Below are 13,338 nucleotides of genomic sequence, written 5' to 3'. Positions count from 1 at the left end.
CAACGGTCTATTTTATACTAGTGTATTCGTACAAGATCACATTTATATATGGATGCTTCCAACAGGTTTCTTTATAAAATAAACGTCAATATTACAATGGATCTGCGGATACTTATTAGTAGAATGTAAGGTGTTAAATAGCCTTAAACACACCTTGCCTGTTGCTGCCTGCAGAAAACTCATTTATTTACTATTTTATTTATATATTTGTACACTTTTACAATTATTTGACGGCCGACTGGCGCAGTGGATAGGGACCCTGCTTTCTGAGTCCTAGGCCGTGAGCTCGATTCCCACAACTGGAAAATGTTTGTGTGATGCATATAATTGTTTTTCAGTGTCTTATAATATACATACATTACATATAAAGATAGACGGGTGTCTATCTGTATATTATAAGTATTTATATGTATTATATTCATAAAATATTCAATAGCTATTTTAGTACCCATAACACAAACTACGCTTACTTTGGGGCTAGATGGCGATGTGTGTATTGTTTTAGTATATTTATTTATTTACACTACAAAAAGAAAAAGACATTTACAAAATAAAAGAAAAAACTTAAACAAAAAGCGGCCTTATCGCTTAGCGGTCTCCAGGCAACCTTAGGATTAGGAAAAGGAAGAGAAACCGAACGGTGGGGTGCATTATTATTACATAAAAATAATAACACACTAATGTTTATCTAGATTATGCAAATAAAATACAACTATCCAAAGTCAGGAAGGGTTGACTCTTCCACTTATTTAATTTGTTGTAGCCGTCGTAACTAGCTCTGCTAAAATCTGGGCCTTGTTATGGATGACTTCTTTTCTTGGACATCCCAGATTTTAGCCGAAAGATCATCGCAGTAATCAGTGGATTGAAAAGATAGAGAACTTCTTGTCAATAAACTTGAACGCCTACAAGTTTTGTATACGTATTAAAGAAATTCGATAACATCACTACATTTCGCTTACAACTCAAATGTCTCACCTTTAGTCAGCGTCGTGATTTCCATCCTCGATCCTCTTTCACCCTCAGACTCCTTTAAATTTAAAGGAAAGATTTCCCTTCCTTGGTTCTAACCATCTTTTCAACCACCGGTTTCGGAGTGACTGTAAACTAGCAGTGCCATTCGGACGTACTCACCACTATGGTGAGTCTTTTGTCGCTCAGGTTGTGATATATACGCTATGTATATTAAACATGTTTAAATACATTACATTACATTAACATATAAAATAAAGTTACACACAATTACGTATACGCTCAAATTTACCTACAAAAGTTTATATAATCAATATAATAGGCTTTAACAGCATGTTTGAATATGTCTAGTGACCTTGTCTGTCGTATGCTTATTGGAAGTGCATTCCACAGTTCAATAGCTTGAACAGTGACCGAATGCTTATAAAACTTTGTTTTATGGTACCGCATGCTAAAAGACAGTTCAGTTCAGTCGACAAGAAGGTAATAAACTTCTCGTTCAGGTAAGAAAGAGTTTTTGGATTAAATAACACACGGTACAGAAGCCAAATTAAAAAGCCAAATGTAAAGGTTCTGTTTTTAGCGACGCAGGTATGTTTATCCTCAGTTGTTATGTACTATCGCGTACGTACGTATGTACTTTGCATTAAAGATGAGGTAACGTTAACATTATATGAATACAAGGTTTTTAGATAGATAGGTTAGGATATAGATAAGATAGGTTTGAGCTTATTGACAATTACGCCTTACGTAAAATTATAATAAAGTTTGGGATGAGCGCGATTGCATTCACTTTCGCCTTGAAGGTTTTCAAGTTATATTATGTGGTAGCAAACATCCGTAGGTAATAGTCGTTATAGTAGTTTACCGGCCCACAGCTGGACACGGGTCTCCTCTAAGAATGAAAAGGGTTTATACCGTAGTCCACCACACTGGCCACGTGCGAATGGGGTAACTCCACCCCTTGAGAACGTTCTGGGGAACGCCTAGGCGTGCAGGTTCCCTCACGATGTTTTTCTTCACCGTTAAAGCAAGTGACATTTAAAATGCTCAAATCAAAAGCCCTCCGAAGAGTTAGAGGTGCGTGCCGAGGATAGAACTATGCCCCTCGGAAAGGGAGCCGTAGCTGTAGCGACTAGGCGACTAGGCTATCAATAGTAGGTGATAGTGGTTTTAAGATTTGCTCGAGCTCGAGTATTACCATGTGTTTGTTTTTTTTTTTGCATTTTGAAAGCATCTAGATTATCTTCCCACCGGTACATAATTTTTACTTGTTTCTTATAATCTATAAGTCCCAATAATTCCCAACGACGCTCGAGTAATTCCCCATTTAGCAACATGGGCTGTCCTTCTATAAAGGGGTTTGACTTCGCAGTGTTTAAATGTTTTCAATACAATAATGCACCATACTATTCTAAGATATAATCCGAAGGATTCCTGGCAGAGATCGCTTTAATAAGTAATAAGACCGCCTTTTGTATCCTGATTTAATATTTCTGCTAATTTTGTGGTCTACAAAAAAAAAGTATAATTAAAGCTATTTATATTAAATTAGTCAATCTAAAAATGTTTCATTTCACTGATGGCTGAATATTTATTATTATTTTCACGATTTAATGTCGGCGTCTTGCTATTCTGTGGTCGAGCGGAAAAAGAGAAAGAATATTTTTTAATTTCGGAGCAAACTCGCCAAACTAAAATCTGTACGGAACTGATAAGCAGGAAATTTTCTGCCAGTAATATAAACTCAATAGTTTTGGCGGAAGTTAACGATGTGCCGTTGATAATAATTCGTCAAGCAGGGCGATTCACCGAATTTATTCTCTTTTCTTCGTTCATCTCTAACTACTATCAAAAAAAAGCTCCTTTACTACTTAACAAAAAAAAAAATATACTAATTTGTTGATAAAAAGTTGTATTTCTTCTATTGCTTCATGCTGTTTTGAGGGTTTGGATAGTTCCTCTGAACCACCTCTAATGTTCAAGCAATTAAATTTCACTTGCTTTAACGATGAAAAAAAAATCATGAGGAAACTTGCATGGCTGAGAGTTCTCCATAATGTTCTCCAAAGGCGAGTCCACCAATCCGCAATTGGCCAGCGTGGTGGACGGCCTAAACACTTCTCATTGCAGAAGGAGACCCAAGGTAATGGGTTGATATGACGACTTCGGATCACAATATCCTGAATTTGTTTCTGAGTCCAGCTAAAATTTGTCCTATAATTTTCTGTAAAAAAAATTGTACTAGTCCACAGACAGTGCTGGGTTTTAATTCGTCCATCCATCTTCCCGTCAGCGAATCGTTATTGGTAGAGAATTGAAATTTATACAGAATTTGTATTTCTATCGACCCTTTGTAAGGAAGTGAAACCTGCACTTAGCGGTTTGTATTTCTATCGTCGAGTCGCCTTAACAAGAAATAACAAAGTTTAAAATGAAAGGTACAAGAATCGTATGTTTTAGGTGCTTGCTCTATTTTAGAAAATAATATGATATAAATAATAATTGGTACGGAACCCTTTGTAAGGAAGTGAAACACGCACTTAGCGGTTTTTTTTCTTATTACTAACAATTATTTCATATCATTTTCGTACATTTTGTAACGAAAAGCCGCGAATAGGTCTTTTGTATTAAAATTAACGAATGTTTTGTAAATAACTTTAATACTACATTCCCATTATTTTTGACAACATGACGCTGCTAAGTCAAATGCAAAGCTTAGGGCGTGTTCACATTACGCTCTCGGACGTTGGTGTACGGTTAGTATTCCATCTGAGAACCGCAATTTATATGGCTTCTATTTTCACTGCGAGGTAACTTTTATAAATTCAAAAATTCAAATTCAAAATTTCGTTATTCATGTATGTATATGTCATAATTGATGAACCAAGCTGATGGTCCAGCTGATAGTAAGTGGAAAACTGTGGCCTATAAATAGAGCTATACTTTACAGAGCATGCAAGGAATACTTACTGCATAGTACCAAGCTGACTGTGACTGTCAAACTGATGCAAATACATATACCATGAATCACGCTCTTCAGCAACAATGCTGCTTGCCTGCAAAAATAAGTATGGCGGTAGTACTTACTACCTCGTACGAGCTCAGTCACAACATATCGTGATACACTATACTACTATATATCTTAATACTATTGGGATTTTTTGTGCCAATTCTGTTGAACACATATATCTGAACTCAAATTAATTCAAAAGTCTAAAAGTAGTGCTATCCTTTTAACAATGTTTCTAGCAGCCAAGGATAACACTATTTTTAGGAATGACAATTTGGTTTACATTTTGTATACAATTTGTTATACATTTGTACAAAAAGACATAAGTGGCTTATATCGTTTATAACTGTGAAAGTTATGGGCTCAAATAGAGGGTGGCACAATGTCAACGGCAGAGACAATGGCACCCGCCGGCGGCTGACCTAAACGCCGCGTCGTCGGCGGCACCCGTCCACCTATAGCGATATAGCGATGCTTGTATTGGCATGTTATTCTCCGTCTATTCGACTATCTTTATATCAAAAATCAAGACGACTGATTGTTTTGTTAGGACGTGATTAAAAGACGGTTTTTCGTGTAAAAATAAGAATCCTATGAACCACCGTTAACTTCGTTCCGCTCTTGTAATTGAGTCCAATGTAAACACGATCTTACGGACTTATTTATTAAAATTTGGCCGAAAATTCTTAATATCCTCTTTTCACGAAATACAAAATAAAACTGTGTATTCCATTAAAATGTTAGCCTTCGAATATGCGGCTTTTCGGATTTGCGGGGATTAAAATGTTGAAAAAATTTCCCGCCTCTAGTTCGTGTTGTGATTGGAAAATAAATTGCACTGTAGTTTAAAACTCGGAGCGAAACCTGTAAGTCCCTTTTGGGGATCCTGTAAATCTGTGACTTAGCGGTTTAAATAGAAGCCTATATACTAATATCAAGAAGAAGGATTTGTTTGCTTGCTTTTATGTTTATCCAATGGGCTCCGAAACTACTGTACTGATTCTAACTTTTCTCCAAGGGAAAGTTAAATCGTCCCACAATAACACAGGTTATAAATATTTTTCAAATTGAGATTCTTAAGACAATGCAATAATGTAACTTAACGTAGTAGAATTTTGCCTATAAGTTCATTATAAGACATGGGCTGAAAAAGCTATTTATGATACAAATAGTAATGTACCTACTATATGATTAAAGTACTTATTTAAACCTATTACCTATAAAAATCCCCAGGACAAGTGACGGTCTCAGCGCGTATAAATGAAAACCACGATGGCCCAGTATTAGCGATGATAGCCGTGGAGGATAGCAGTGGACTCGACTTCACTTTCGGGAGGCCGAGTTCTACATAATATTCTCAAAAGTGTGTGGAGTCCACCAATCCGCACTGGGCCAGCGTGGTGGAATACGTAATTATCCTCTTCTCATTGTGGGAGGAGACGAGTGCCCTGTAGTGGGCCGGTAATAGATTGATATGATGATGAAGATAATGCTGTTCCCCGTGACTTTGTTCTCGTGTCTGTTGTTGTATTTAACTTTGCGGGAACTAGCCATTTCAAGGGCCTAAAAGTATTATTATGTCTACCCGTAGGATGCAATCATTCTCCTAGTCAAGTGAAAAGTACAAAAATCTGTTAAGAGATTTAGTTTTAAAAAGGCGACAGATAAACACAGTTAATTTCGAATGTATTATAGTAACTATAGAAGTGTGGATTAAAATTTGAAAACTTAATCTGTAGAAATCATATTATTATTATCTTAATTTAAATCTTAATTATTACCAAAGTTCACGTTTATATTCTCTGTGAACAATCATTGATATAAACTTCTTGACTGGATTCCTGAGTGACTATTTTCTAATGAGCTTAACTTCTGAACCTCCATTTAATTTAACGATTTAATTCCTCCAATTACCTACGTTTCCTCCCATATTATTATCAAACTTCGGACATACCTTCAAACAAAGTTGCACCTATAAATAGCGAGTGCAAAATTAAGACATTTTATCTCAGATTATTTGCTCTACTATGAAAATAAAATACAGAAGAATTAATTGCACAAAAAAGAATTAAAGCACATTCTTCATTTATTATAAGACATACATATCTTCAGAATGTGTATCATGTGTCTAGAATATACATCTACGCGGTATAATTGACGATAAATTTGTTATAGTTTGCGTAAATTTTATAAAAACGACCTAAAATATCTTTTTTAAGTGTCTATTTAAAAATATTTTTTTTCATATTTCTTGCTTTGGAAATTGGTTTTAGAGAATAAATTTTTTGCACACAAAATGTAAAAAAATATAGGGACTAAAAAATGCAAAAAAAAATATTTATTTCGTTAGTAACTCATTGACAGAAAGGCTGTGTAAGGCTGTCAAAAACATTTTTATTTATGGAATTGTTTATCCTTTTCTGTTCTACCATTTCTGTCGACGTTGTGTGTTCAGTAGACTTTTCTCTGAAGGGAAATAATAAAAAGCATTTTCTGGCACAGCGCTCGATAAATTTCCGAGACGGTTTTTTACGATAATTATGTGCTCGAGTCGCCCCTTTGAAATTACCCTATTCACCTTAATGCCTGTCACAGGTAATATTTCCTTAGACCCAATTTAATAAGTTTTCTCGTTCTTGTTACCTATCTTCTTCTCTAAGCCATTTTTCGCACGGAAGCTCTTTAGTTGTTGTACGTTGAATGTTAAGGCAAAACCCAACCGTTGTTTCTAACCAGCGTTTTCAAGATTGCGTATAGCGTGCGACCAATCACATAAAGACTCGTGATTGGTCGCTCGCAAGATGCGAGCTCCAACGGTACTAATTAAAAATAAATTTACGTATATAAAGTAACGTATGTACACGTAGTTTGGGCGCAGCCATTTTTAAAATTAAATAATTTTATTAATTTCAAAACATAAGTAATACATCGTATAGTAGACAAACCGATGGGAAACTTATTGGTTGTTTAGTTAGAGCGTCAAGAAAGGACAAACAAACAAGCAAACAGACACATTTTCGAATTTATAACATTAGTTAGGATATACTATTATAACGATTAAATATTTATTTATTCTTTAAAATAATTGTTTTATAAATATAACCTACAATAAACTTTTTCAAACTAAATAAAATCTAAAACGTATTAATCTAAATCTATTATAACTATATATTTGTTCTAGTTTCCTACTAGTTTTTATGTTGGTGGAAAACTAGAAAAAATGAATTTATACCCAATAATTATAACCCGCCAGTCCAGCAGAGGTAACCAGCTACCGTCGGCACCGAACTATGAGAATCCTTTGCAAGCTGCCAGTATAATGCTTGGGCCAGCACAAAACCAAACCATGTCTGAGAATAACATAAAAGAGAAAATGTGACACCGGGCAGAAACTAGTTTGATAATAATCTATTTTCTAACAAATTTTTCCTCGGCGAATATTCAGTGCATAAATCATATTTTGATAACTGGCTTTTCGGTTCTGAACTCTATGCAAAGAGTGACAAACGAAGCATAGACAAATCGGAGAGGATATAAAAATCACTAACTTTTTATATAAAAGGTCGTGTAACTCGTTAAGCCACAGTTGTTAGGAATTGTGATATTAACTTCAGATCGCTGATCGATCGACGTAACCCTCGGGCTGACTCGGCTCAGCATTGATAGATCGGTCAGCCAGAGAATTGTAGCAGGTTTATAGATATAGGTGAAAATGTGTAGACATGAGATGTTACACCGGGCATGCAGTTGACTAATGCATGTTATTTCCGTGCTTTAGAATTAACTATACGTACGTTTGCTCGTCCATCTCTGGTATTGAGTCCTAAGGTATACACTGAAGCGTTATAGGATAAATAATGTTAACAAATGGGTATTTTACTCAGCCCAGTAAATAGGAACTCGACTGCACATTCGGGAGTCTGAGCTCGAATCCCATGCACGCACCTCCAACAACTGAAGCAAGTGATATTTTTTTAAGTAACTAAAATAGCACTTGCTTCAACGGTGAAGGAGAACATTGTGAGGAAACCTGCATACCTGAAAGTGTTTCATATAGTTTTATAAAAAGTAAGGCAAACTTCTTAAAAGCATTAACCCTTTTATAGAAAAAATACTGTAGAGATTCAAATCCAAGACTTAGCTATCAACCGTTGTAAAATCATTTACTGTCTAACAAAATAGTTTGCTAATATAATTTAGATTTGGCCCGTTGCCACGATGTTCAACATAATGAGCGCTAACATAAACTTTAATGGCACCACGTATGATCATAACTTCTAAATTGTTATGAGCCAATCAAATTAGTCCAATTTGCAAATTTATGAATACAGATAAAAATAAGTAGGTTCTAGCAGTAGCAAAGCTTTTTGTGACAGAGAACGTCCGAGGATGTTCCACCACTTTATACACTTTTGGATATTAAGGAGACATGGAAACAAGAATTCTAATAATTGCTGTCCGTCGCAGATCTATTCTGCTAACATACATTTTTAGTAAAGTAACAACTGGAAAATGTTTGTGTTGTGAAAATGAAAACAAACACACAAAAAAAATAAATCTAAACTATACGTATTCGAATAATCCGGAACATTTTGTACATTCCAGTTTTTCATCATATCAACCCATTACCGGCCCACTACAGAGCACGGGTCTCCTCCCACAATGAGAAGGGGTTAAGGCATAATGGGTTAAGGGTTTACTAAACATATATGTCTACCACTTTGACCCAGTGCGGATTGGTTGACTCCACACACCTTGGAGAACATTATGTCGAACTCTCAGGCATGCAGGTTTTTTCGCGATATTTTCCTTCACCGTTGAATCAAGTGACATTTGAATTACTAAACGTACATAACTTAGAACAGTTAGAGGTGCGTGCAAGGATTCGAATTCGGCCCCCGTAAGTGAGGTTGAGCTCCTTCCCAATGCGCTATCACCGCTTCAAAGGCCAACTTTTAGTTAAAAAAATAAACAAAGAATCTTTATTATATTTTGTTGGTACATTATTAAACGATTTTTTGTATTTGATTCATCAATCATTTCATATTGTGAATGACCGTGGGGATTGGTAAAAACCGCAGATGACAAAAAAGTGTAGATCTATCATCGTTGCAAAATAATTTGAGTTCAATCGAAAATGCCAGATAATATGGCTTTAGAAACGTTGGTTTTACCATCGCTATAAATTCCGAATATACGAAATGTTTGTCATAATCATGTCATGTCAATCAAGGGTGTAGGCCGTAGTCCACCACGCTATTGTGGATTAGTGGACTCCACACGCCTTTGAGAACATTATGGAGAACTCTCGGGCATGCAGATTTCACACGATGTTTGCATGTGATATTTGAACTGTTTAAAATATCACATGCTATAACGGTATTCAAACTCTGCTTCACCGCAATTTTTTTATACATGATAAGGAAGTGTTTATTACTATTTCAAACTATTTGTTTGTATCCAATGTACTGACCGTACATTGACCGTCAACAGATTTATTAAAACGGAGTGATTTTTAAATCGTAGAACACTAGCAGCCCCTTAATCTATTTATTTATTTGCAAAATACACGTTTTAAGGCTGTTACATATTTAAAAAGGTTTTAGGTTACAGTGTATTGCCATACATGGCGTGCAAAATGTTAGCATCATGCAAATAATCAACAACTATACACTTAGTTTGTGTATGTGTGTGCGTGTGTGCGCGCGTCCTCGTGTATTTGTGTGCGCGGGTGTGTGTGGATGTGTGTGTGTCCTGTGTCTGTGTGGCAGATTCCAATCGGATGGACCGATTTTGATGGTTTGTTGATAATAATGATTTAATTCGCGATTTTAATGTATTGCGGAGCCGCTTGTAAATTGAACCATAAAATTTTCCGTCCAACTGTCTAACCACAGCAATTTAAACCCATTGTCTTAATGAAACGGGCCGTCTTACATATTATGGGCTTTTGTCTTAAGCCATTTGTAGTGCATACTGGGACTGCTGGTTAATCTTATTAACATTTGATGCTATAACATTGCGACTTCTTGATTCCGGTTTTACTTTATTCTATTAAAACGATGGTATAGCTGGGTAAAATTTGAAAAACTATTGCCGTCGCGATGAGCCCATCTTCCCCCGTAGAGTTGGATAGGGACAGCTGCAGCTCAGACCGATTTTTCAGTTTTACGATTTACGATTTTTGTGTACCAACGTTTCGTATTCCCCTGTTTTCTCATCCAAAACTCAGCCTCAATTGTTTTCGATTTAAATTGAATTTATTTAAAAAGTTATCTGAAGTGGAATATTTAATTAAAAAAGTATTTCAAAGTGAATTAAAAATTCCTAAACACGATAAGGGGAATACTTGAGGCATACCGACGAAATAATTAAAACATCAATTACTGCGTACTAATTGAATTCTTGAAATTTATTGTGTGTAAGTACCACTTAAGAAATGATTATTAAAATATTAATTGCCCATCCATCCATGGCCCTATAAGCATTTATTTAGTGATTAGTTCCGCACGCGCCTTTACCGGCGTGCACTATTCCCTTGTATCTCTTCTCTCCTAATGTTAAAAACGCGAAAGTGTATGAAAGAAGGACATACTGGACACACTTTATTGCAGAAAAGCAGAAGGTTTTTGGTATATTCAGCCTCCCTTTTGGGAGACCAAGTTCGATTCTTAACATGTATCCCATGCTTCTTTTCGGAGTATATTAACTTGCAATGATCACGATGATGATGATAAAAAAACAATAGTCATTTTCCTGGATAAACGTCATTTTTGTTTTCGTCTTAAAAACGTTATCGATACATAGCCGATAATACTTTTCGCGAGCTATACAAATATTTGGAAATCGAATTTTCTATATAAAGTTATCGGTATTTTTATTAGCCGGTATAGGAGATCTGATTCGTGAAATGGGATATTTTTAATATTGCGTGATATTCGGATATTTTAATGGCGGCATAACAAAATATGGCGGATTGGCGATTCGTTGAATGTTCTCAATTAGGCGACAGGTGCTGTCAACTGTTGGGAAAATCAAAAAATTTGATAATATCTCAAATCACCGGCCATTCCATTCCTTCATTTATGGAATAGGCCTCATAATATTGGAATATGATGCAAAAATCGTGGGAAAGTAATTGCTTTGCTGTGACCTTACTGACAGAGCTATCTCTGAATCATCATCATCTTTATCACCATTAGCAACCCTTTAACGTCCCACGACAGGAGTCCACCTAGGACTAGAATATGAAGGCCGCAGTCCAACACGCTGGCTAAGTGCGGATTGGTGGATTTCCCCCGCCTTTTTGAACATTATAGAGAACTCCACACAACTTTGAGCAGTTTTCCTCACGATGTTGTTTTTCACCGTTAAAGTGAGTGATATTTTAACGTACCTTATGTACGTTAGGTGGAGTAGTAGAGGTGCGTGGCGGGATTCGAACTCAGCACCACCAAAGGGAAGTCAATGGCCTAACCACAAGGCTAATGAATATATGGTTATTTTTATAGGCTAATGAATATATGTTCGACCAATGGTCTACTTAAAAATGAAAACTCCGTTAGTGATTTGGTTCTGCTATGCTAAGATTAAACAAAGTATTAAGAGACATTCATTGAATTGAATCGATAAATTTAATAAGAATCTCTGAGAATCATCTGTGAAACCGAAAACCTAACAGTTTTAAACTAACCACTGACATAGTTTTTACTGAAAGAAATCAGATACAGCCCTAACATCACATGCAAAATTAAAATCATGTGACTCCTGTCACTTTTTTACGTGCGCATCGAGTAGCGTAGGTACTATGCGCGTGTCGGTTTTTAATATTCAATAGAGTTGTCATAAGTCAACAATTGCAATGTTTTTAATTTTATTGTATGAAAAAAAAAATATTAGGTATGATTTAATATTTTTATAGGGTGATTCCTTATGAAATATACTTATGCATCCTTCAATATTATTTCGTGATTCTATGACACGTTGTATATTAACAAAATATAAGTATTTGATGATGATTTAAGTCACCATAGCCACACAGCTTTTGTTAAATAGATATACTCCATCAGGTAAGTGTATTCCTTTTCATGTTGAATACAGGAGTGTCTATTTCGTACCTCGTCTCTGTGGCGTCAATATTATACTAGTAGGTAGTACGACGCGTTTGGCTTCCCTTTTCCCAAGAGACGGCTAGACTACGCATGGCTAGAGATCAAACACGGTAGAATGATTACCGGAATTTCTAACCGGATGTCTTCTTTTCTGGCTCCTATGATTTGAATAATAAATAATTATAATAATAAATATACTACGACAATACCATCTAGCCCCAAAGTAAGCGAGAGCTTGTGTTATGGGTACTAAGATGATTGATGAATAATTTACATAAATAATTATAATATACCGATAAACACCCAGACACTGAAAATCATTCATGTTATGGAATCGAACCCATGAAATTTTTACGTGCACACACTGGCTGAAATAATAATGAATAAATTTATTAATTACTATGTACAACTGAAATAATACGTATGTTTTATAGTTGGAAATAAAGGCTTTATTTTTATTATTAATCTAGCTTAGGAGAGGGGGATATATAGGAGATATATAGTAGAGGTATAGGGGGAGATAGAGCTTTGACCCAACCCAACTAGTCTATGATTCTTGCCACAAGTATTTATATGATGTAAAATTTTTCGTATGAATTTAAGGTTATTAAAAAACGGATTTTAATATTTTCAAGTGTCAAGTGTTAGTTTAAGGGTTCCCTTACCATTACGCAGCGCCAAATCGGTGTCGTAACTTTAGATGGCGCCTAAAGTCGATATTCATGTTCTCATAGTTGTTGAAACGTTTTTTCTCTAGGCATCACCTAAATCGTTAGGCATTTGATTTAAGCATTTGCTAGGTTTAGTGAAAACGGGCATACTCGTCTATGAGCATTTAAGTTACTTGACATAACGTTTCACAACGACAAATCTTATTTATTTATTTATTATACGTTTTTAAATATAGGACACGCACAAAAACATGGAATGATATCCACGTCAATTACAAGTGAACATAACATTGACATAACATTAACACTCTCACCGCCATACTTATTTAAGGTTTTTCTAGCGCAGCAAGCCCTGTGGGCGGCACGCCTACCATGCGATTTCTTCCACCTATCGCCACGTCCGATTTTAAATAACTTGTGTAGCATGCCATGTGGGCTATCGGCGGGATACGTCGTTGACTTTATCAGCAGGCCGTGGGGTCCGCTGTGATCCCACAAATTCATATTATTTTATAGAGCTTGGCTTGCTAGATAAATATTCAAAGATGACTTCATTGATTAGTTCAGTTAA

Source organism: Pararge aegeria, chromosome 18, assembly GCF_905163445.1.
Source record: "Pararge aegeria chromosome 18, ilParAegt1.1, whole genome shotgun sequence".
NCBI lineage: Eukaryota > Metazoa > Arthropoda > Insecta > Lepidoptera > Nymphalidae > Pararge > Pararge aegeria.
Note: the sequence above shows the minus strand (reverse complement) of the source record.